The sequence below is a fragment of the Marmota monax genome, unplaced genomic scaffold (assembly GCF_021218885.2).
Source record: "Marmota monax isolate L192 unplaced genomic scaffold, Marmota_monax_Labrador192_F-V1.1 WCK01_AAM20220418_F8-fsc00001, whole genome shotgun sequence".
Lineage (NCBI taxonomy): Eukaryota > Metazoa > Chordata > Mammalia > Rodentia > Sciuridae > Marmota > Marmota monax.
Window position 1 is genome coordinate 55,910,419 of NW_026693777.1, and position 15,999 is coordinate 55,926,417.

Here is a 15,999-nt window from a genome sequence, read left to right on the forward strand (position 1 = left end):
GATGTTTTCAAAAGTGGCCCCTCAAAACAAGGGTTCCCATGAAAATAGAAGGCAGACATTGGGGTAGAGAAAGGGAAGGAGGAGAGGGAGGAGGGGAGACCAAGGGGAGGTCAAACTGATCAAACCATTATTTGCATGTATGAATATGCCACAGTGAAACCCACTATTCTGTATTATTAATATGCACCAATAAAAAAGTAACTAAAAATGGTCCCTCATCTTTAAATAATCTTAGGCTTTTCAAAGCCATATTGCTGTAGCTATATGCCACATGTCACCTTCACTGAGATCAAGCAAGATACTCATTTATCAGCATCATCAAGGAAAAAGCAAAATATGGGAAGAGAGCAAACTTCCAAACAAGCAGTGTTTTGTTTTTTGTTTTGTTTTGTTTTGTTTTGTTTCTTTTCCCAAGCAGATCTAAGCTGTTTCTCTGGCCTTCACTGTGCAGGTTCCTGAGTCCCTGCCATCATACCTGTAACCATCTGCTGCTTTGTTTTAACCCCTGGATCATAAAGTATTTTAGCCTCTAAACTTGAAGACTGAAAGCTTTAGATGCTTCTCTCTGCCGATGTTCTGAAAAGCTGAGAGCATTTTCTTTCACCAGCACAGCCACATCAGCAGGCTTTCTGGTCCAACTTAATGGTATGTAGCCATGACAGTGACCACAATTGGTGCAGAAATATCACCATTTCACAAAAAGGAGAATGATTTTAAAAAGAGCTTTGAGGCAAGTACAGAAAATTTGGGGTATATAAACAACCAGATGTTCTGATTTTGCAAAGGCAGTTCAGTTTGGCTTATATCATTATGTCCATGAGCTCCCACCCAAAGTGCAGGAAAGAATTAAAAAATTCAAACTTATTTCATGGCTTCTGATTAACTGTCAGGGAAGGGGAACATTTTAAAATTATTTCCCTTAGTGCCTCATCCACACTTCTAATCTATTATCCATATGTGCCAGGACAAGGAAACAATTGGGAAGTCTTTATCTAGTTTATAATGAGACATATATATATATATATATATATATATATATATATATATATATATATATATATATATATATATATATAAAATGAAAAACAAAATCCAAAGTAAAAAGCGAACAAAGCTATACCCAAATCAAGATCACTTGGGTCTCTCTTCCTGAAAGTAAAGCCCCAAGAAGCACAGGCTCACATGTCCCCATCCCATGCACTTTGTAAAGCCATTTTTAGGACAATGGAAAAACAAAAACCAAGGATGAGAACCTAGGAATTGAGGGGAAAATTCTTCTTAAGGTTAGCTCATGAACAGCCCCACATACCAGGCTGTGCATCCCTCTCTTGATTGTCCTCTCCTCTCTCATGATGAAGTATAAACAGGTGCTGGTTGGCTTTATGGCATTGGCCACAACACCCACCACAGCCCATTTGATTTGGGCTGTCCATATGCCTCATAATAATCTTTGATGATTGGATGAATAAGTGAGTAAATGAAAAATATCAGATTTTGTTGTCTACATGATATCTGCCATACTTTGAAGTCCAACAATTCACCTGCAATCCTCAGCCAAAGAGAATAACTTTTACAAATACTGTAAAAGTCCCAAAATTACAATTATCTCCATTTCCATCCAAGTAATTGATACCTCCCATTAGCAAGGCAAAAACGTCAAGTTGATAAATTCAATGCTGAATCTTGAAGATCCCAGCTTTCCTTTATTTGATCAGTAGAGCTGGCTCCTATCAGAAAGATTTGTGATAACACAAATAACCTAATCAATTATCTGGGAATAAATAGAGCTATAAATACATAATGTGCCAATATGCAGTTATTCATAGTAACCAACACTGAGATGTTATTCAGAAAAGTCAGATGTACCACCAACAACCCTCTAACAGTTCATTTATGTTCTCCTGTATGAATTATTAGAATTCCTTATTATCATTGCTTTTTAATCAAGGGCAATTTCATTCCCCTGGGGACATTTTGGCAATAACTAGAGACATTTTAGTTGTCATAAATAGGAAATAAGGGGCATCTAGTGGGTAGACATCAGAGATGATGTTAAACATCCTACAGTGCACAAGCCAAGCCTGCCAGCCCAAACTGCTAATGGCGCAGAGGCTGAGAATCTCTGCCTTGTTAGTCTCAAGTCTTGATAACATCTGTCCTTTGCAGCCTTGATTTATTATTACAAGATGGAGAGCTCTTTGATTGCCAGACTGCCTCTTAGGGAGAAAGCAACTTGTATTTGGAGAAAGTATTTTTATCATCTGGAGTGAAAACAAGCAATTTTAAGTAATCAAAGAGCCCAGGCCCATGTTTACCGGAGAACCTTTGTTTGACTGGACTTCTGAATGAGCTGTAACAAAGAGGAGACCCAAAGCTACTCAGAAAATGGAAGGAAAAAGAAACTCCTGGGGACAAAGTAACTGAGAAAGGGCTTTGAAAGAGAGCAAACATGTCTGAAGAGGATTTTTTAAAAGTTGCTTGTGATAGGGTTTATAATTCCCCTCCTCTATCCTTCCTCAAAGTTTCCTACCTCAATCATTGATTATTTTATACAATCAGAAAGATTTCGTCCCTTCGTTTCTATTGACCCTAAAGAGAATTGGGTTTTGGCATCTAGACTGACCCAGAGCCTAGTCATATAAATACTGAAACTGGGCTAGTGAACCTTGAGGTCACAATGAATATTCTTTAACATTCACAAAGACCTAAGTCATGAACCTCTTCCTTTAACTTCAAAGGAGACTCTATTGAGTCAGGAATTAACTCAAAAAACTTGCAGAGGTTTCATATGAAGCAAACACTTGTTCCCATGCTAAATTTCCACAACCACCCCAAAGTCAACAAAGAATGATCCCCTGAATTGTACAAAATAATGTATGTTTCCACTTATAAGTAAAATAAAAGGCGAAGGTATTCCAGAGCAATGCACTGAATGAAATAATGATGTTATAGTTACACCACAGAAAAGTTACACAAAAGATAAGTGACAGGTGGCTACAGCACTCTGTAGTTGGTAAAGCCAAACAGCCTCCAAAACAACCTCTACTACAGCCAGTGCAGTGCGCTGGACGAGGCAACCAGGTCTCAGCGCAAGGATCCTTGGGCTCATCTGAAGCCCATGGTGCCTGCTTCCTTCCTCCAAACCACACTGCAGTTCTCCCTGAGCCTGAAGAGCGATGTTCTAAAATATAGAATGGCATCAAAAGGCAACAAGCAGATGAGGTTTCTACATTTCTATCAGATTTCTCATAAATGTGTTCGTAGGAACAATCTGAGTGGATTTAGGCAAAATGAATAAAATACAGCACCTTACAAAGTACTTCCAGGCAATCCTTGGAGACAGACAGTATTTAGTAGTTCTCACTGTAAGTTGGTCTCAGTAAAATCAGTAAGACAGACAGGAGATTGGAGAGTAGATGGCAGCAGCAGTAGCACCTGGTATAACCAGAGAAAGCTGTCGCACTTGGAGTTTTCTGAATGCCAACACTACACCCATCCATTGGTAGAGCTGGAAAAGGAGACACTTTCAGGATAGAGGGATGGACCTGCGGAGGACAGAGAACTGCATGAAAAGAGAAAAAATGGGGACAGGAGAAAGAGGCTCAGTTGAATCTTCCTTGGAAGCTGTGATTCACACTGTCTCAATGGCAGACATCTCCCAGCAGATTTAGGCAGGAGCAGGAGACTGTTATAGAACTGATTTCCCAAGCCAGTCAAGCTCTCAAAGCTGATGCTTTACTAAAAGAGGAAAGTAGTGGGGGTGCAAAAAGGAAATCCTAACTAAATAACTGAAAACTCTAAGGCTGAGTTAGGGTACACTGTGTTGTCAACTTCTGGCTGTCCATTGCAATAAGTATGAGCCAAATACACACTTGTTATGGTTCACTCACCTGAGGCAGCTACGGGTCTGGCTAGGACCATCTTCTAAACTAGAGACAGATGAGAGGCTGTACCCAAGGAAATTTAGAACCCCCTTTAGGGTGCCAGTGATACTCAGTTTTGCCAGCAGGATACTCCTGTGCCTAGGACTGGGCAGGATTGACAGGAAGCTACTTCCTCCCCTCAGCCAAAGTTCAAATCCTGCAAGAAGACTGAGAGGCCTCTGTCCAGAGCATAGCTTCAAACCCCAGCAAAATCCCAGGGAAACCTGAAATATTATAACAAGCTCTCTCAAACTAATCATACCTTTTCAAGCATGAACACTGCAGTCCTACAGCTGTCTGTTCATATGGAATACAGCAAGTTATTAAAATTTAAAAAGCTCCTAGGGTAGAAATTTAGAAGGACCTGTAACACTGGCTGGATATGAACAAAAGCAGCGCGGTGCTCAGGACCAGTTTTCATGAGGATTGGACACTTCTGTGAGTCTACCTCCAACTCTGCAACATCCAGCCTTTGACCTCCTCACATGTGAAATGAGGCTGGCATGGCAAATGCTGTATTTTCTATCATGTGCATGCTCTGGTTGACTGGCAGTGGCTTCCTGGATGGATGGTCGTTTATGAATATTCTGAGACTGAGACTGTGTTCAAAGGGAAGAAGGATCACGATTGATTAGTGATATCTGCAATGCACACAGGATTAGGAAGTATTGGCACATAATTGACCATATGTGGAAGTATCTCTCTGGGGCTGCAGATCTGTAAGCCTCTGATTTTAGCATTACTAAATCAGGATATCTTGTTTCTTGGCCTCCATTTTTTCTGTGAGAAGTCCACTGTTGATCCTATTGATGACCCCACAAACATAACAGATCATTTTTCTCACAATCATCTTTCTCCAAGATTTTCTCCTTTTTTCAGTCTTATTGAGGTATAATTGACCAAAATTGCATACATTTAAGGTGGACAATCTGATGATTTTGGACAATGAATATTTCTTTTTAATGACTGAGTAATATTGCAATGTGTGTGTGCACAAACACACACACACGTGCACACACACCATATATTATTTATCCATTCATTCATTCATCTATGGACACTTGAGTTGTATCCATATCTTGGCTATCATCGTGTTTTTTACCTTAAATGTGTATGTACATATGTATACACATTTGTAAAATGGTTACCACAATCAAGCTAGTTACCATATTCCTTACCTCCCTGTTACCATTTTTTATATGAGGTAAGAGCACCTAAGATCTACTTTCTTAGCAAATTCCAAGTATTCAATATAAAGCTATTAGCTGTAGTCACTATGCTCTACAGATCTTCAGAACCTACTCCTTTCCTAAATGAAAGTCTGCGCCCTTTAACTAACTTCTCTCCACCTCCTCATACCCAGCCTCTGGAAACCACTATTCTACTCTCTATTTCTGAATTTCATCTGCTTCTGTGGATGTCATAAACCAGCGCAATCATGGAGCATTTGTCTTTTTCTGCCTGATTTATTTCACCTAGCATAATGCCCTTGAGGTTCATCCATGTTGTCACAAATGACAGATTTCCTTCTTTTTAATGACTAATATTGCAATACACCACACACACACACACACACACACACACACACACACACACACATTCTTTATCCATTTGTCCATCTATGGACACTTACTTAGGTTGTGTCTATATCTTGGCACATTCACATATTATTGTGAATAATGCTTCCATGGACATGAAGTACAGGTTTCTTTTTAACATACTGATTTAATTTCCTTTGGGTATAGATCCAGGAGTGAAATTTCTGGATCTTAAGGTAGTTTTATTTTTAATGTTCCAAGGAACCTCCATACTATTTTCCATAGTGGTTGTACCAATTTACATTCTTACCGATAGTAAACAATGGTACTTTTTCTCCTTACTGTTCCCAGTATTTATCTCTTGTCTCAAAGTTTTCCCTTTGGCTTTTGATCTCAGCATTTTTACAATGATATGTCTGGATTTGGACCTCTTCAAATGTATCCTACTTGTACATTCTGTGGATTTCCTGAATGTGTAGATGAATTGATTTACATCAAACTTAAGAAGCTTTTATCCATATTTACTAAAATATTTTTCTCCTCCTTTCTCTCTCCTTCTATCTTTGTCATTATGTGTGTAAGTGTACTTTTTTTGTATCTCATACTTCCTTGACATTCTTTATTTTTTTATTTTTATTTCTATCCTTTACTTTTATTTTTAATTTATATTTTTTCTTTATTCTTTTTTCTTCAACTTGTATATTCTCTACCAATCTGTCTACAAGTCCACTGATCTTCCCTCTGCCAGTTCATATCTACTGTTGAGCACTTCTAGTAAATTTTTTGATTCAGTTATACTTTTCAACTCCCTAATTTCCATTTGGTTCTTTCTATAATTTCTTTTTATTGATATCCTTTATTTAATGAGACATTGTCATCATGCCTTCTTTAGGCATGGTTTCCTTTAGCTCTTTAGACATATTTGTTTCGAAGTCTTTGTTAAATCTGACACCTAGGCCCTCTCACAGGCAATTTCTGTTGCCTACTCCCCACACCCATGGAGAAGTAAAACTGTCCTGTTTCTATGCATGTCTCATAACTTTTTATAGAAAATTGGGTATTTTAGGTAACATTATCACAACTCTAACTGGTGATTTCTCTCCCCCTAATTCCAATGCCCTGTCTGGGGCTTATTTTTATTATTGTTCTCTTTCTTCTTTGCTTAGGAACTTGGATAGACTGTTTGAGTGAAGTCTATTTCCCTCACCATGATGAAATCTCTGGGATGACAGTGGTTTTAGCAGGACTCTCCTTGATCTCTCTTTCCCTGATCTCTGCCTCACTTTATGTCACTTTCAGCTGTTGGGCTCCACTAATTGCCAGGTCGTGGCTCCATTGTTTTCAGTTTGGGCACAAATTGTTCCACAGTCTCATTCGATTAAATTTAGGCTCTGGTAGTTTTGTTTTATTTTGTTTTATTCTAATCAGTTAGATGGCGATAGTTTTTTAAAACCACTCTTGGAGATTTGTTCTGATCAGAAGAGAGTTCTTCTTATCTGTTTCTCTCCAGTTCTCCCTAATAAACCTGGCCTTGGTTTATCTTGTTACTCACAAGTTAAAGGAGTTAACAGCCTCCACTTATTTGATTACCAACCAAATTTCCACTGTGTGGGGCAGACCTAAGATAAATATCATTATGCTCCCTCACTGAGACTTCCAGCCAGTTATTTTATTTTGTTTTGTTTTTAAATATACATGACAGTAGGGTGTGTTTTGACATATTATATATACATGGGGTGCAACCCATTACAATTTCGATCCCATTCTTGTGGTTGAACATGATGTGGTGATGAACTGGTCATGTATTCATGTATGAGCATACAAAAGTTATGTCTGATTCATTCTACTGTCTTTCCTATTCCCAGCCCCTCTCCCTTCCCTTTATCCCCTTTGTCTAATCCAATAAACTTCTATACTTCCCCTCCACACCCTCCCTTGTTGTGGGTTAGCATCCACATATCAAAGAGAATATTAAATCTTTGGAGTTTTTTGACTGGCTTATTTCACTAAGCATGATATTCTCCAGTTCCATCCATCTACTGGCAAATTCCACACTTTCATTCTTCTTTATAACTGAATAATATTCCATTGTGTATATATAAAAGATCTTCTTTATCCATTAATCTGTTGAAGGGCACCTATGGTTGGTTCCATAGTATATCTATTGTGAATTGAGCTGCTATAAATACTGATATGGCTGAGTCACTGTAGTATAAGCGATTTTAAGTCCTTTGGGTATTCTTCATAGACATAGAAAAAGTAGTTGTGAAATTCATTTGGAAAAATAAGAGACCCAGAATAGCCAAAGCAATCCTTAGTGAGAAAAGCAATGCAAAGGTATCACAATACCAGACCTTAAATTATAAGATCAATAGTGCCACAGTAACAAAAACAGCATTGTATTGGCACAAAAATAGAATTGAAGGCCCACAATGGAACAGAATAGAAGACACAGAGACATACCCACATAAATGCAGTTATCTCATACTAGACAAAGATGCCAAAAACATATATTGGAAAAAAAGATAGCCTCTTCAACAAATAGTGCTCAGAAAACTGGAAATTCATATGTAGCCGAATGAAACTGAAACCTAATTCTCATCCTGCACAAAACTCAATTCAAAGTGGATTAATGACCTTGGCATTAGACCAGAGACCCTGCTCATACTCGAAGAAAATGTAGGCCCAACTTTCTATCATATTGGCTCAGAAACAGACTTCCTCAATAAGACTCCAAAGCACAAGAAGTAAAATCAAGAATCAATAAATGAGATGGTATCAAACTAAAAAGTTTCTTCACAGCAAAGGAAACAATCAAGCACATGAAGAGAGAGCCTACAGAATGGGAAAAAAATCTTTGCCACCTGTACCTCAGACAAAGCATTCATCTCCAGGATATACAAAGAACTCAAAAAAACCTAACACCAGGGCTGGGGTTGAGGCTCAGTGGTAGAGTGCTTGCCTAGCATGTGTGAGGCACTGAGTTTGATTGTCAGCACCACATAAAAAAACAAAAAAATAAAATAAAGGTATTGAGTCCACCTATAACTAATAAAAAAAAAAAAACACCAGAAAACCAAATAACCTGATCAATAAATGGGTAAAGGAACTGAACAGGCACTTCACAGAAGAAGAAATACAAATGGTCAACAAATGTATGAAAAAATGTTCAACATCTCTAGCAATTAGAGAAATGCAAATTAAAATTTCACTGAGATTCCATCTTACTCCAGTCAGAATGGCAACTATCAAGAATACAAGGACTGGGGATGTGGCTCAAGCGATAGTGTGCTCACCTGGCATGCGCGCAGCGCTGGGTTTGATCCTCAACACCACATACAAATAAAGATGTTGTGTCTGCCGAAAAACTAAAATATAAATATTAAAAAATTCCCTCTCTCTCTCTTTCTCTCCTTCTCTCTCTAAAAAAAAAAAGAATACAAGTAACAATAAATGTTGGTGAAGACATTGGGGAAAAGGCTCACTCATATATTGCTATTGGGATGGCAAATTGGTGCAGCCACTCTGGAAAGCAGTATGAAGATTCCTCAGTAAACTTTGAATGGAACCACCATATGACCCAGCTATCCCACTCCTTAGCTTATACCAACAGGTTGTTTTAGTTATGCAGTCAAGGTCATAAACTTGATTCAGCATATTACTCAAGGTCATAACTATCTGCTTGTGAGCATGTGTTCACTTATGTAACTTTTTGGCACTGGACCTTCTTTGTGTGCCCTGCACACAAAAAAGCAGACTTGGGGTCTGCTGCCACCTGGAATAAAGCATGTTTACTCTCCCAACTGTATTTTACATCTTCTTTCACCTGCCAGGATCCTGAATCTGTTTCCCAGGGTCTGAGCCCCAGCAAGCCACATTTTTTAAAAAAATATTTTTAGTTGTAGATGGACACAATACCTTTGAGGATCGAACACAGTGCCTCACACATGCCAGGCAAGCACTCTACCACTGAGCTATAATCCCAGCCCCAACACATTACTTTTGATAGCACCCTTAGTTTTAGACTTGCCCGTATTCTGTTTTAAATAAATTTTGGGGAAAATTTCAGAGCTCTGTTTTTGAATGGACTACCTCCCCCATGGACAAAGTCTCCAAGCACTAGAGACAAGTATGGTAAACTCTGGTCTTGACTTCCCTCCCTGGTTTGAAAACTCTGCCAAATGTATGAGCTAGGAATGATTGGGGCCCCAGTGTTCTTACCTGTCACATCTGGGATAGCTCCTCTACTCTATCAGGGCGGCTCAACTCAGTTTGAGGTGATGAAAAATGCTAAAAGCCTCTGCTTCCTGGTGAAACGTCATACCCCTTGAACAAGAGCAAATTGAGAAGAGCCTACTTCTTGGCAACACTCACTTGAAGCAGACATTCTGTCAAGTTGAGCTATCTGCTATCAGGGAATAAGGAACTTGGAGAGGGCTCAGATGCCACAGGCTCTTGCTATTCCCACCATGTTTTAATAGATTTTCTTTCTTTTAATTTTTAATAAATATTTCTTCATTTGCTGTATGAACTTAGGCTAATTCCCAGACTTTAAAAATGTATTTTTTAAATACAATTGATAATTGAGACTTAACAGACATATATAGAATATGTTATCCATCAATGACTGAATACACTTTCTTCTCAGCAACATATAGATCCTTCTCTAAAATAATTTTTGTGTTCTTGCTTTTTTCTTAATTAGACTTGTTAGATCTTTATCAACTTTGAGCTGCATTATTTCTTTTCTATTTCATATATTTCTGCTCCTACTCTTCTTTTTTCCTTCCTACTACCTAATTTGAAAATAATTTGATTGTTAATCTAGCTTCTTTCTGATTCAAGTACTTTAAGTTATAAGTGTTTATCTGAGTACTGTTTCATCTCAGAGATTCTGATATTTTAAGCTTTTATTATCACTTAGATCAAAGCAATTATTATTTTATTTCTTGTGCTTTCTTTGACCTATGAGATATTTCTAAGGGTGTTGTTTAATTTTGAAGTAGTTGAGACATGGTGGTGGGGTTCTGTATATTTTAAAGTTATTGTTTTCTAATGTAATAAATCATGCAGGAAACATAGTCTGCATGATTTCAAGTTTTAAAAAATTTCTCAAAGCTTATTTTATGACAGAATATAGTCTAGCCTTACTAATTTTCTACTTGTCATTTTTGTGTATAGTTCTCTATAAATAACAAGTAGGCCAAGGTGGCTGATAATGTTGTTAAGCCTTCTGTATCATTACTCCTTCCAGCAAAGTGAGGGGGTTTAAAATCTCCAAATAGATTGTGGATTTGACTTTGTAGTTTTATTAAATTGTACTTTGTGTATTTTGAAATTTTGTTATTAGGTACATACACAATTAGGATTGTTACACTTTCTTGAAGAAGTTGCCCTATTATGAAATGTTTCCCTTTATCTCTGAAAATACTTTTTCTGGAAATTTATTTTATATTAATAGCTCTACTTCAGATTTCTCATGCTTACTTTCCCCATCTTTTGCTTTTAACCTATTGATGTATTGATATTTAAAGTGTGACATATGTATACAGCATAGAATCAGTACTTGTTTTTTAAATATGTTGAATATTTATGCTTTTTAGTTACAGTATCTAGTTCATTTATATTTAAATTAATTATCAACATTTTTGAATAAAAAAAAGAAAAGAACACCTGACATGAAGGTCAGTAGAAAACTGGGTAGGTAAATGATAGGTTTGGTGATGAAATATTTCTGGAAAGTAGGTTGACTAGTCCTGCTGTCAAGCTCAGAGAGAAGATGATTTTGTTGCAATTGTTCATTCTCTCATTTATCATATGGTACACAGCACCAGATTTTTTTTATTGTTTGTTAACACCTTTTATTTTGCAAGTAAAAATTCTGTCATCAGTAAAAAAAAAAAATTTTAAATAAAAATAAATAAATAAAAATTTTTAAAAGTATAAATAAATAAATAAGATGTATTTTCGGTAGTTGTCCTTGTTTTACTGAGGAGCTGGCCCATCGAACTCTTCATTACTGCTTATCCCAGCAGTAGTTCCTGACAGCTGACTTCTTGTCTTGAAAAGAAAATTTAAATTTGCTATAGTTGCATCTCTCCTTAAATTTGTCACCTCTATCTTCCTGAAATGAAGATATAATCTTCAGATACCTGCTGTTATTCAGGTCAAATTGATGAGTGGGTAATTATAAATCTATGCTTTTTTTTCCTCCAGTCTATAAGAATCTATGTTAGCTGAGACTCTTATTCATTTCTGAACCATATTCTGACGGAACAAGAGAATTCTTGCAAGAATACTTCATTGCATTCCAACAACCTCATATTTTTTATGATTTTGCTGCTACAGGTAATTCCCACAGTTGGCTCTTTACAAATGATTTAGAGATTAAGCCTCAGGACAAATCACAGGGAGTCATTCATGATTTCTTCTACCTTGTTTACTTATAAATGTTGATTAAGAAAGTAAATTGCAGAAGGTAAAGCTATTTTTCATTCCTCTCCTACTGCTTGACTGAGAACCACCATGAGACCAAAATTTTCTGTGAATGCATAAAAATCAAAATCCACAAGGCCAGGGTCAAATAGCATTAGCCAATCTGATAGAATAAATTTAGGAGACTAGCAATGAGACCAAGGGTGGCAATACAACCACATGGTATGTTTCATTGATTTCTTTACCATTCATTAGAGAACACCCCGTATGGTCATACAAAACACACTTGCACTATTTCTAAAGAACTTCCAAAATTAGTTTAGACCACCTCCAAATTTAGCTTAAAAATGGTAGGAGAATTGTTGAAATCTAATAACAAATCTACGACTGTGCCAGGTTCTATATACCATAACCATAATCCATCTCAGACCTATGAACAATAGTCTGGGTTAGTTTACACCATCAGTAAAATAATCTGGCAGAAACAATCATCTTGAAATAATTGACAAAAGTAAATGCACACTGTAAAGAAATTATTTAATTCCACTTATAGAGAGTCCAGTGCTATAGACTGAATATTTGTATCCCACTGCCCTGCCAAGTCATATTTGGAAGCCTAACCCCCAAAGTCATGGCATTTAGAGACGGGGTTTTGGGAAGTGATGAGGTCACAAGGGTGGAGCACTTATGAACAAAATTAGTACCCTTATAAAGGAGACCCCGAGAGTGCCTTTGGCCCTGTAGTCTTTGGGAACACAGCAAAAAGACAGTGTTCTGTAACCAGTAAGCAAGCCCCGACTGGACACTGCATCTGCTGGCAACTTGATCTTGGACTTTCTGCCTCCAGAACTATGAGAAATAAATTTCTGCTATTTATAAGCCAAGGTCTATGGTAATTTTCTGATAACATCCCCAATATACTAAGACACATGTATATTTCATTAAACATATTTGAAGAGAAAGAAAACATTAGATTTTTCAGTGGCTTAGTTGATCATTGCAAATCACCCGAAATCAGCAATCCCATGTCTGAAAGGATTATACAACCACATCATCACACAGCAATCCTGCTGGCTCTGGTAGGGCAATTAGCTCTCCTAGTTTCTGCTGCATCAATTAACTTGAACTTGCTGTTAAGCCAATCAAAGAGAAAATGAGAACCAGCCAGCACAACAGAATGCTACAATCCCTGCAGAAATGACCTGAAATCTAGACTTTCTCCCGCCAATAACAACAGGATGCTCCTAATTTAAAGCTCCATTTCCATGCACCATTTCTGTCCTCCCATAAGACATAATGTGAGAACCCCTCTTCAGGAGAGCTGGGTATGACTTGGATGACAAACATGGGTGTCATCCTGGGAGAAGGAGTTATAGCAGGTGGGAAATCCCCACTCAGTCATTTCTTTGCATGTTCTCACTCCAGGACACTGAACCAGGCTCAAGGTATTCATTTCATGTACACCACAGAAGGCAGACTGAGTGGCAAGGCTTTTGTTGAACTTGAATCAGAAGATGAAGTCAAATTGGCCCTGAAAAAAGAGAAACTATGGTTTCTCAAGTCAAACAACGTTGAAATGGATTGGGTGTTGAAGCACACTGGTCCAAATAGTCCTGACAAGACCAGTGATGGCTTAGAAGACTCCCCAATGGATGTGGCAGGGAAGAATTCTTCTCAGGATTGGAAATTGTGCCGAATGGGATAACATTGCCAATGGACTTCCAGGAGAGGAGTATGGGGTGGGGGGCCCTTCGTGCAGTTTGCTTCATAGGAAACAGGTTAAAAGGCTCTAAAGAAACACAAGGAAAGAATAGGGCACAGGTATATCAAAATAAGAGCAGTCAGGCTGAAGTTAGAACTCACTATGATCTGTCACAAAAGCTTGTGGCCACACAGTGGCCAAGTCCCTATGACAGACCAGGAGCTGGCAGAAGGTACGACAGCACTGGCAGAGGAACTTGCTTTGAGAGGATAAGGCACAATGCTTAGGGTGGAGGCTCTCAAGGCTATGATGATTCTAATGGCTACAATGATGGCTATAGATTTGGGTCAGATAGATTTGAAAGAGATCTCGATTACTGTTTTTCAGGAATGTCTAATCACAGATATGAGGATGGTGGCTCTACCTTCCAAAACACAACAGAACACTGTGTATACATGCACAAATTATCTTACAGAACTACTGAGAATAACATATTTTTTTTCACCATTCAATCCTGTGAGAGTACACATTGAGACTGGTCCTGATGGCAGAGTTTGCTACTCATGAAGATGCCGCAGCAGCTATGTCAAAAGACAAAGCAAAGATACAACACAGATATGTAGAAATCTCCCTGAATTCTACAGGAGGAGCAAAATAGTAGTGCTTATGATAGCCAAATAATAGGAGTCATGGGCTTGTCAATCCAATCCAGTTATGGAGGCCCAGCTAACAATAGCTGAGTGGTGGTGATGGAGGTGACTGTCATGGCCAGAGCAGCATGAGTGGATATGACCATGTTTTACAGGAAAACTCCAGTGATTTGCAATCAAACATTACATAGGTAGCCAAGCAGTAATGAACAGCAGCTACTACAGTGGCAGAAGCCATGCATCTATGCACGTGAATAAAATGGGGCGGATGTCTAGCATATCCAGTATGAGTGGTGGATGGGGAATGTAATTGATCCTGATCACTGACTCTTGGTCAATTTTTTTTAAAGAAAAAAAAAACAAAACTTTAGTTTAACAGTTTTTGCAATCCAAGCTTGTGACTTAACGCTTAATCAATATAAGCGGCAATCAAGATTATTTGAAAGACTTAAGATTCAGTATTTTTTAACACAGCAGTCATCCAGGATGTAACAGCAATGTTGAGTAAACTGTAACTTTTAAACAATTTTCAGCTTTTCTCAAGTTAGTTATACTGTGGGATGTACTTAAGCAGCAAGCATTTAGATTAAAGAAGTTGAATTATGTTAAATGTTGCACTTATACTACATGACATTGAACACCATTTGGATGCATGTTGAAAGAAATGCTTTTTTGTAAAACTCAATATAGGAGCTGTGTCTATCACAATTGAAAGTGAAACATTTGGCATGTTTGTTAATTCTAGTTTTATTCAATGACCTGTAATGCACATAAGTTTAAAGGGTTTTTTTTTTAAGTTAATGGGAAAAATTTGAGACATAATACCAATACTGGAGGATTTTGATCTTGGTGTTTATATGAAATTCTGAGGTCTTGTTTTAAATCTTCATTGTATTGTGATTTAAGTGAAACCTGTCAGATAAATCTTCCTTTTAAAACCTAGAAAAAAAAATCACATTCTACACACACATACCACATAAAACCCACCTTAGCCTTGTTGTGGTTGCAGTCCATGGGAATGAAAAAAATCCATGCCCAGGGGGGTCTTTCTTGCCACCCCCAGGGTCATAACAATGCTGTACGAATCCTGCATGGTCAGGCCTCAGTGTGCAGGCAAGTGGGACAGCCAGTGAGAGACTAAAGCTTTTTTACAACAGATTTGCTAGATCAAAGCCAGTGGACGTTTCTTAGAAGGGGAATTACAGGGCTGAGGACTAAGTTACAGAGAATGGAAAGATTAAAAGTAAAACCATACTTCAAATTCCCTGTACTTACTGCCTATGAATGTAAAAAGAATTTGGGGGAAGCCTGGGAGCTAGTGAAAAGAGCACAATTTCTAGAAATAGTCTAGGCTGAGCTTAGTTCCTTCTTTGAACAAATCACTTAACTTTGGAGGTAAAAGAGGAATGAAAATACTGTTTCCCAGAGTGGTAAAGATTACCAATAATGCATGTAAATCCCCAGGCACATGGGTATTCAATACCTTAGTCATTATTACCGTTACCCATCACTCAGGAGGCCTGCTGCCTCTTGACTTCTTGTTTCTTGGTTTATAATGCTACATTAGGCCTCACTAGAAAGATAACACCTGCCACACTCAGGTTTTTGCTTTTTCACTCACATATGCCACCTTCTTTGATCTTGACAATACCCTGCGAAGTGGGCAGAGAGCTTTATGGTTTTACAGAGCTAGAAACTGAGGTGTGAGAGACAAAGTGATTTGAAGACTGAAGACAGCTATTAAGCAGCAA

At 37.8% G+C, this 15,999-nt stretch overlaps 1 pseudogene; it reads left to right on the plus strand.

Annotated features, from left to right (window-relative positions):
- The first annotated feature begins 13,241 nt into the window (after positions 1-13,241).
- Positions 13,242-14,439, plus strand: LOC124104094 (heterogeneous nuclear ribonucleoprotein H-like; annotated as a pseudogene).
- The last annotated feature ends 1,560 nt before the right edge of the window (positions 14,440-15,999 follow it).